We start from the raw sequence: 10,489 nt of genomic DNA, 5'->3' as shown, positions 1-10,489 counted from the left end.
AGGAAGTGACATGTTTAACACTGTTACGGACTCCTAGCAACATATTAAAAAGCGTTAGCAAGTTTTAAACAAAATTTAGCATCATGCTTAGAATCATGTTAAAACATCTTGTGGCAACATAGCTAAGAGCTAAAGCATGCTATTAATACAAAAGACCAGCAAACTAACATAAAATCAACATAGAATCGATGTTTCTCGTGGCGTCGAAACGACGTTGATCTCCGACGTCGGTCCGTACGTCGTTTTGCTCATCGGGGTAATGTTGAACCAACGTCAGGCGCGCCATTCAAAACTAACGTAAAATCGACGCAATTGGTTCACTTACCCAACGTTGAATCGACGTTGATTTTCAAAGATGGTTGAAACGACGTCATAGAATCAACACATATTCAACATAAAATCGATCTAATGGGTTGGCTTACCAACGTTGAAACGATGTTGATTTCAGTTCGGTAAAACGACGTTATACAATCTTCTGCTTGTTTCTCACATACTTAATACTAGATAAATTAGCCTGTATATGTAATAATTTATTAAACACACATCAAATTCAGTTATAATTTATTTATTATTTACACAAAATACACAAATACATGTTTAGAGCACATTTTCTATACAAGACTAACAAAATGCATTAACAATACACAATAATCAAATACACACAAATAAATTAAAGTAAACACACAAAGAAAGTAAATTATAGGCCAATAAAAAGTGTCAAGTTACAAATTAAATGCTATAATCACTTCAGAATAAAAATGTCATGTTATTTTGTACCAAATGTATTTGACTTATTTTCAGTGGGGCACAAAAACAGATGTAAGGCAGAACATTAAGAGACTGACAGCCTCAGTCACCATTCACTGTCACTGCTGCTTTTCTATAAAATTACAGAGACTATGCCACTCTCTCCTTTTGTGTTCCACAAAATAAAGACATATGGGTGAAAAGAGTATTTATAAAGAATTCTTACCCTTGAAAACATAAGACAGAGGTACATAGCAGATCAGTCAGTTTTCCTTGTGATATCAGGGGTGAGAACTAATCAGGTCAGGTTTAAAAAAGATGATGATGTAACCCACCATTTTAATATCAGTCATAGACACAATTTTCACTCCCTAAAAGTTCTACATGTTTTTCTTTTAGATTTATAATCCTAAATAAAAGTTTAGGATTATAGTTTACATCCCTAAATTTTCAATTGTTTATGTCCCTTTGTTATATTTGCATACAGTGGATCTATTGTATGTGGTATTTTTGTAGCCAAACTGAACACCTGTGACAGTGGAATTTGTATTTGTAGAGAACATATCAGTGAAGTCATCAAGAAAATGTTTTAGGTGTTGCAAACTTTTATTTTGTTTCTTTCTTTCACAAACACAACAAAACCTTCTCAAAATGCAGGTGCAAAAATCCTGTTCCACAAATCACAAATTAAGAAATTCACAGGCCCAGTTATACCAGATTCTGTAATATTTTCCTGAAATGTGTGTTTATTAGAACTATACATATTTACAGACTTTATTAGAATTTAACAGAGTCTAGCATTTACCCACTGTATTCTGTTCTATTCTGTTTGATCCAAATCATTAAAATAAATAAAAACTTGCTGTGTGTACTGTGCTAGCAGTAGTGGGTCAAAGGCCACATGATGTGTTTATCACTGGATAGAGCGCAAGTGTGTGAGTGGGATGTCACATACTGATTTGTCCTGTGAGATATCAGTTCTCATTTATGGTCTTGGTCAGAATTTTTAGCACCCTTAGTAAATATGATCAAAGAAGCCTGTAAAATATTCAACATGCTTTTTGCACAAACAAATGGTATAACTGTTTTGTTTTGTGTTTGTAGCTAAAATGCTAAAGCATGCTAATAATACAATGAAACAGGAAATTACTGTAACTCAGGCATACAATATAACAATATGCCCCAAGCTTAACATGTTTGATAAGAGTCCTGGCCTGAACACATGCCCATGCCCATATTCAGTTATAGTCATAGCTCCACCTGCTGGCAACAGGAAGTGAGATGTTGCACTCTGTAATGAACGCAACATTTTAGAAATATCAACAAGTGTTAAATAGGGTAGCAACATGCTAGAAACATGTTATAACATGTTAGCAACACCTAGCTAAGTGCTAAAGCATGTTATTAATGCAATGAAACATAAGCTACAGTAACTCAGGCATACAATGTCCAATCTGCCCCAAACTTAACAGGTTTGATAAGAGTCCTGGTCTGAACACATTTACATAACAATATTCAATTATAGTCATAGCGCCACCTACTGTCAACAGGAAGTGATGTTTAACACTGTGATACACTATTAGCAACACACAAAAATAAGCCACCCACACAGCAAACTAACATAAAATCAACATAGAATCGATGTTTCTCGTGGCGTCGAAACGAAAATCTCCGGCATAATCCGTACGTCGTTTTGCTCATCGGGGTAATGTTGAACCAACGTCAGGCGCGCCATTCAAAACTAACGTAAAATCGACGCAATTGGTTCACTTACCCAATGTTGTATCGACGTTGATTTTCAGATGGTTGAAACGACGTCATAGAATCAACACATATTCAACATAAAATCGATCTAATGGGTTGGCTTACCAACGTTGAAACGATGTTGATTTCAGTTCGGTAAAACGACGTTATACAATCTAATGCTTGTTTCTCACATACTTAATACTAGATAAATTAGCCTGTATATGTAATAATTTATTAAACACACATCAAATTCAGTTATAATTTATTTATTATTTACACAAAATACACAAATACATGTTTAGAGCACATCTTCTATACAGACTAACATAGAAAATGCATTGACTACACAATAATCAAATACACACAAAATTAAATGACAGAAAGTAAACACACAAAGAAAGTAAATCATAGGCCAATAAAAAGTGTCAAGTTACAAATTAAATGCTATAATCACTTCAGAATAAAAATGTCATGTTATTTTGTACCAAATGTATTTGACTTATTTTCAGTGGGGCACAAAAACAGATGTAAGGCAGAACATTAAGAGACTGACAGCCTCAGTCACCATTCACTGTGATTGCTGCTTTTCTATAAAATTACAGAGACTAAGCCACTCTCTCCTTTTGTGTTCCACAAAATAAAGACATATGGGTGAAAAGAGTATTTATAAAGAATTCTTACCCTTGAAAACATGAGACAGACGTACATAGCAGATCAGTCAGTTTTCCTTTCCAATTAAAACTTAATTTCCTTGTGATATCAGGGGTGAGAACTAATCAGGCCAGGTTTAAAAAATATGATAATGTAACCCACCATTTTAATAACAGTCATAGACAAAGTTAATTTCTTTACCATTTTCACTCCCTAAAAGTTCTACATGTTTTTCTTTTAGACGTATAATCATAAGTTTTGATAAGTTTACATCCCTAAATTTTCAATTGTTTATGTCCCTTTGTTATATTTGCATACAGTGGATCTATTGTATGTGGTATTTTTGTAGCCAAACTGAACACCTGTGACAGTGGAATTTGTATTTGTAGAGAATATATCAGTGAAGTCATCAAGAAAATGTTTTAGGTGTTGCAAACTTTTATTTTGTTTATTTCTCTCACAAACACAACAAAACCTTTCAAAATGCAGGTGCAAAAATCCTGTTCCACAAATCACAAATTAAGAAATTCACAGGCCCAGTTATACCAGATTTATGCAGGGCTATATTTAATTTTTCCAGAATATTCTGTAATATTAATTTCATCATATAATTCAATTATTTTTTTCCTGAAATGCGTGTTTAGTAGAACTATACATATTTACAGACTTTATTAGAATTTAACATAGTCTAGCATTTACCCACTGTATTCTGTTCTATTCTGTTTGATCCAAATTATTAAAATAAATAAAATCTTGCTGTGTGTACTGTGCTAGTAGTAGTGGGTCAAAGGCCACATGATGTGTTTATCACTGGATAGAGCGCAAGTGTGTGAGTGGGATGTCACATACTGATTTGTCATGTGAGATATCAGTTCTCATTTACGGTTTTGGTCAGAATTTTTAGCACCCTTAGTAAATATGATCAAAGAAGTATAGTTTAAAATGTCACGAATCTGCCTTGAAGATGTGTGTCTATATTTTTTAAATGCAAGGCAAGGAGGATATTTTATCAAAAAGGATTAACAGTGCAGTTTTATTTTCACAGGCTTCATATTTACCAACGGTGCCAATAATTCTGACTATGACTGTACATGCAAATGTGAAAAATTTGTTTATGACTTGAGATTTTTTTTATTCAACTGCGAGTGTTTTGCCCCTCATTCACTGCAGCAACTGTAGCCTAACTGTGAGCGTATCAATTTTGTAATTTGTGAATTGCAGAATAGGATTTGTGCACCTGAGAATTTCAAATGGTATAATATAACCCCCCCCCCACCACCCCCCCCCCATGCATTTACAAACCTGATATGGATATATGCAAGGGAAGAAAACTTGAATCCATATTTGTTACATAGGAAAGCCTTTCAGTGATGTGCTGTGAAGTAGATTTCTTGCCAAGTTCCTCTCTAAAAGTAAATTAATAACACAGTAACTTTATTTTCATAGTGAGTCATTTAATAAAGTCACTATATTACTTTTTAAAAGATATCATTATTAATTTTGCTTAATAATATTAGCATTGCTAATAGGGTGGAGCTTATGAGAAGGGCATGTAACAGTTTTTTAGGTTCATTTACAGTCATTTACATCTGCATCATAAATAAAAAAACATACGCCATCCCAGAGTGCTCTTTAGTAAACATGGTAAAAAATGTCCAAACTGAAAAATAATTTATTAGTACTATATAAAAATTACAAATATGCGAAACATTGTTCATTTACATCCATTACCAACACTAACAATACAAAGCTGGTTGAAAATCTGCAAACATACCTTTTAGGGCAATGATTACAATTTAAGGATAATATTTGGCAGCTTTGTATAGTTGCCATCATCTGAAATCTTCGTAAGTGCTGGCATCTCCTGAAGTCTTTCACAAGCGAGGCTGGATCCAAACTGGAACTGGCATAATCTCTAGTAACCTTGGGATAGGCATCCCAAAATAAAAAGAGGAAAGCAAACGGAGAAAGATTAGCATAGCTGCTGTTCATATTATTTCAGACAAAAGATGATTTATTTCATAACATATAACTGAAGTGTAAGGTTACGAGATGTTTTCTGTGTGGATGTTTCAAATAAAAGCTGTTCTTTTGAAATTTCTATTCATCAAAGCATCCTGAAAAAAAAAAATAGCAGCAAAACTGTTTTCAACATTGATAATAATCAGAAATGTTTCTTGAGCAGCAAATCAGCATATTAGAATAATTTCTGAATGACCACATGACACTGAAGATTGGAATAATGATGCTGAAAATTCAGCTTTGATCACAGGAGTAAATTATATTTTACAATATATTCACAAAGAAAACAGTTCTTTAAAATTAAGATAAAGAAAAGAAAAATCATTGAGGCAAAATTAGTCCATTTACTGTAACTACACACAGAACACTGTGTTTCCCCACGGACCATTATTACTGACGCACAAACCGCTAAATGCTGGACATATTTAAGACTGTAAATTAATAGTGGTTAGTTATGATGTCCCTAAAGTTAGCTATGTTTTGTGAAAGACTATGTGCCATTTATGTTGATTGTCTTATTCTCTCTCTGTTACACACAGAAAGTTAGTGAATATCAAATGAAGAGTGCCTCAGCATGATTATAAATGAGATGCTGATTTTATGCAACAGTTCACCAATAAACAAGAAGTTAATATTAAGAGACTTACGTTTTAGACAGCATATTGCCTGTTTTTGCTCTATTTTGCCAACAAATAACTATTCCAAACACAGCCACAGCACTGTTTTATGTCTTTGAGCAACATGATGGTGTTTCATTGTTTCGTTGTTAAATTATTCCGTTCAGTCGCAATGACACACTTACTTAACAGTGACTTTCTGCCACCTACTGGTGAATTTTATTTGATATATATGTATATATGATTATTGATATATTTGAATTCGCATTTTGAATGTAATTTGACATATAAATGCATTAAATGGGTTTAGTTTTCATGGTTATTAGTGTATGCAATTTCAGCAATAAAAAATTGTCATTTTTCTAAAAAGAAAACAAATTAGTCGTTTATTTTAAGAGACCTATCCTATTTTCTCTTTTATATTTAGTATTGCTTTTTAATAAAGAAAATGACTTCTTATGCAATTACTCGATTAATCAATGGAATAATCCGTAGAATACTCGATTACTAAAATATGATTACTAGCTACAGCCCTAGTTAAAATGGTAATAATATTTTACAATATTACTGTTTTTTTTTAATCTGCATTTTTAAACAAATTCAGTCTTGGTAAGTGTTAGACACTTATTTTGAAAAACATAAAATATCTTACTGAATTTTGAACAGTAGAGTATTTTTGAGGTTAACTTACCAGCCATATGGTTTACTGTGCCTTGGAGATGTTGTCCGACAGGAGGTTCACTCCAGCTCTGGGGTGCAGGCCATCATCATGGAAGAATCTAGGAAAATAAGAAGCAATTTGTCACAGAGCCAACAATATTTTGTATACAATGCCAGGTTTATTACAAGAAACCATGCTAGAGCACAGGTGAAATGTAGAAAAGAGAAAGAAGAACATACAAATATACAGAACATAATTTCGTAACAGAATTTGCTTCTAGGTTTACTTATTTATTTAATGTTGTTCTTACTTCCGTCCTTAAGGATTTTTTTTTTATTTGCTCCTGAAATTACAGAAGAGTTTTTTATAAACATTTGTTTACCATGAGTGATCAAAATGCGTTTGAACTGGATTCAGTTACGTCAGTGACGTCACCGATGAACGGTACCATGTATATATGTTTAGGTTATCTGAGCCTATTTCTAATCACCCATTGAAAAATCACCAGCAAAACTATTACAGACGAGTCAAAACGTCTTGTCTACACATCTAGATTTTAGGGACTAAACTTTACCGAAAGCAGCTTGTCAGTCATTGAGTTTCCATGACAACTCCCTCCACTCCAGTGTTTGAATGCGTCAATGTTCAGCGCGCACGCATTACAACACCTCACGCAGACGTTACAAAAAATAAACACATAAAATTAGTGTCAGGAGCAGCTGTATGTAATGTTTATGCGATTTTAGGGACTAAACTTACCGAAAGCAATGGAAACAGACGCGACAGACCGAGTTTCGTGCTTGTCAGTCGTTGTGTGGCCGCCCCGTTTCCATGGCAACTCCCTCCGCTTCAGTGTTTAAATGTGTCAATGTTCAGCGCGCACGTATTAAAACACCTCACGCAGACGTTACAAAAAATACACACATAATGTCAGGAACAGCTGTATGTAATGTTTATGTGATTTTAGGGACTAAACTCACCGAAAGCAGTAAAAACAGTAGCGAGAGGTGCAGTTTCCTCCTTGTCAGTCGTTGTCTTGCCGCCCCGTTTCCATGGCAACTCCCTCTGCTTCAGTGTTTGAATGTTCAGCGCGCACGCACACGTCAAAGCCACGCCGAATTTATATAAATAAACAAACTTCAAACATTAAATAAGTAAATAATTTAAATCTTAATTAAACTGTTATTAAATCATAAATTTAAGTTGTTGTTTTGTAGTTCTATGGCCCAGTCACAGGTGCAAAATGCCACCCCTGCACGTGATATTCGGATAAAAAAAATAATAATAATAATAAAAAAAAAGGACTTTTATAGTTTAAGAATTTTAGGTTTTATAGTTTTAATAATTTAATTTAATAGTTTACTTATTTATTTATTTATTTTTAATGAATGCTCAACTATCTTATTTCATTAGAGCCTGCCTGCAGTTGTAGAAGGCCGGATTAATACACCTAAGTCAGTTCTGCCCAATATATATTATACTTTTTTATTAAAAAAAAAAAAAAAAAAAAAAAAAAATTTGGAGCACACAATTTTATGAACGTTCACAATTTATTTCTTTTTGTTTTTGTTTTTTGCAGTGTTTCAAAAAACTAGCATCATAGCTTTGGACAAAAAAGCAAGTAGCCTATTTCAAAGACCAGTATCACATTAGAGCAATTCCAGCAACATTCGCAGGCAAATTCATTTAAAATTCAATTAAAACATAAATTAGATACATTAAATAGAATGCATATGCCTATACCAGTAGGCTATATTGAAACATTTCTTTATGCAGACTATAAACGATAAACCGGATGTAGAAAGATTATCTATTCATAAAATATATTTTTTATTTCAATTTTCGCTTTTGTTTCAGAGGAAAAATCAATTGTACGGACGTGACATCTCTCTGTTACCGACATCTATGGAAACGCGAAAAAAATGATAAAAACTTTAGCAAAGACGTCTAAGTGTATTTAATAGTGCACATGCAAAAGTCGCCTAATGATTATGAATGTGTCGGGAAAAAATGAGACATTTTAATTTATTTATTATTATGAGTTTGGGACTTATGTTAAGTTGTTTCATTATTAGGAAAAAAAAAATGCAAGCGATCACGCGGGCGCCTCCCTGTCATGTAGTGATTCCACACTCTGCACAAACATATCGATATGGGTCAGTAATAGAACACATTTATAGGCCTATAGGTTCTTAAAATAAATCTTCACCAGTCTACATCCGAGACAGAACTGAAGGCTACTGACATAATGATGACGGACCGATTCTGCTTCAATTCGTTTTATCATTAGTTGTTGATCAAGATTAAAGGGATGCCGCTGTTATAAAAACTTGTTTTAATCACTAATTTAGGAATTTAAAAAAAATAGATGCAAAACAGGTTAAGAAAATATGTTGAATATACAATATCTTATAAATATTCAGATAAATGCTATAGGCTAAACAGACTGCAAATGAGGCAGTTTCACGTGTTGTGTTTGCATAACAAAGTAAATTTTAACATGCAGTGATAGAAAATAAAACCAAACAAGACGTGTAAGAAGAAAAATATTTATACAAATTATATATATAGCCTATATATAAGCCCTGTTCCACTCTGTGAGAGGTAAGTGCATGCCCAGATCTCCGATTCATCTGACCAATTTTCAACCTATATCCGACGTTATGATTTCGATCAAATGCGTCGGGTGTATCGGTTGATAAGCCAACGTGATTTCGACGGTGAATCGATGTTTTATTTTCAACGTAATAACGTTCTGATGTACCGACCAAATAATGAACATTGATTCAACATCGAAATTTGATTGACGACCGACACTGACCTTTACAACCAAAAATCGACGTTGAATCAACGTATGCTTGCTATCTGGGCAGTGAGTGCTAAACTTGCTAAAAACACACTCAAACATGCTAGCAACACTTACTAATTGCTAAAGCATCTTGTTAAAGCCATGAAACAGAAAGTTGTTGCAATTCCTGCAAACAATGTCCAGTCTTCCCCAAACTTCACATGTTTGATGAGAGTCCTGGCCTGAAGATATCTACATGCTCATTTTCAGTTAAAGTCATAGCGCCACCTGCTGGCAACCGGAAGTGACATGTTTAACACTGTGATGGTCTATTAAAAGCACAGCAAAATATGCCATATTGTGCTAAATATGCTAGACACACTTTCTAAGTGCTAATGCATCCTATTAATGCCATGAAACAGGAAGTTGTTGTAACTCAGCCATACAATGTCCGATCTGCCCCAAACTTCATATGTTCGATAAGAGTCCTGGCCTGAACACATCTAAAGGCCAATATTCCATTACAATTATAGCGCCACCAGCTGGCAACAGGAAATGACTTGTCTTACACTAACTCAAGCATACCATGTTCAATCTGCACCAAACTTCATATGTTTGATAAAAGCGCTGACCTGAAGACGTCTACATGCCAATATTCAGTTATAGGCATAGCGCCACCAGCTGGCAGCATGAAGTTTGGGACATCTAAATGACTTTGATATATTCCTCCTAAATTTACTATGTTAAAAGCATAGTGCCCACCGTTCGCTGTTTCCCTAAAGCCACCGGTCGGCGGTGAGCCCGGGTGCGAGGGCCCGTTCATCGCTGCTTGCAGCTTTAATTCTTCTTCTTCTTCTTCTTCTTCTCCAAAGTAAAAAGTCTTTTTGAGGGCCTAAACATGCTCGAAAACTCACGAAACTTTGCACACGCATCAGTCCTGGCGAAAATTTACATCTGATATAGTTTTCAGAAGTGGGTGTGGCAAAATGGCTCGATAGCGCCACCTATAAAATTTCAACGGAGTGCGCCTCGAGCTGCGTTTCACGTACATGTACGAAACTCGGTACACAGGTGTAGCACACCAATACCTACAAAAAAGTCTCCTGGTACAACATCCTAAACCCAACAGGAAGTCCGTTATATTGAATTTCCTGTACGATTTTTGTGCAGTTTTTGTCATTTTCAGGCCTCATACTTTAACGAACTCCTCCTACAGTTTTTATCCGATCATGTTCAAATTTGCTGAGTGTTATCATA

This window comes from Labeo rohita, unplaced genomic scaffold, assembly GCF_022985175.1.
Source record: "Labeo rohita strain BAU-BD-2019 unplaced genomic scaffold, IGBB_LRoh.1.0 scaffold_204, whole genome shotgun sequence".
Taxonomy (NCBI): domain Eukaryota; kingdom Metazoa; phylum Chordata; class Actinopteri; order Cypriniformes; family Cyprinidae; genus Labeo; species Labeo rohita.
Note: the sequence above shows the minus strand (reverse complement) of the source record.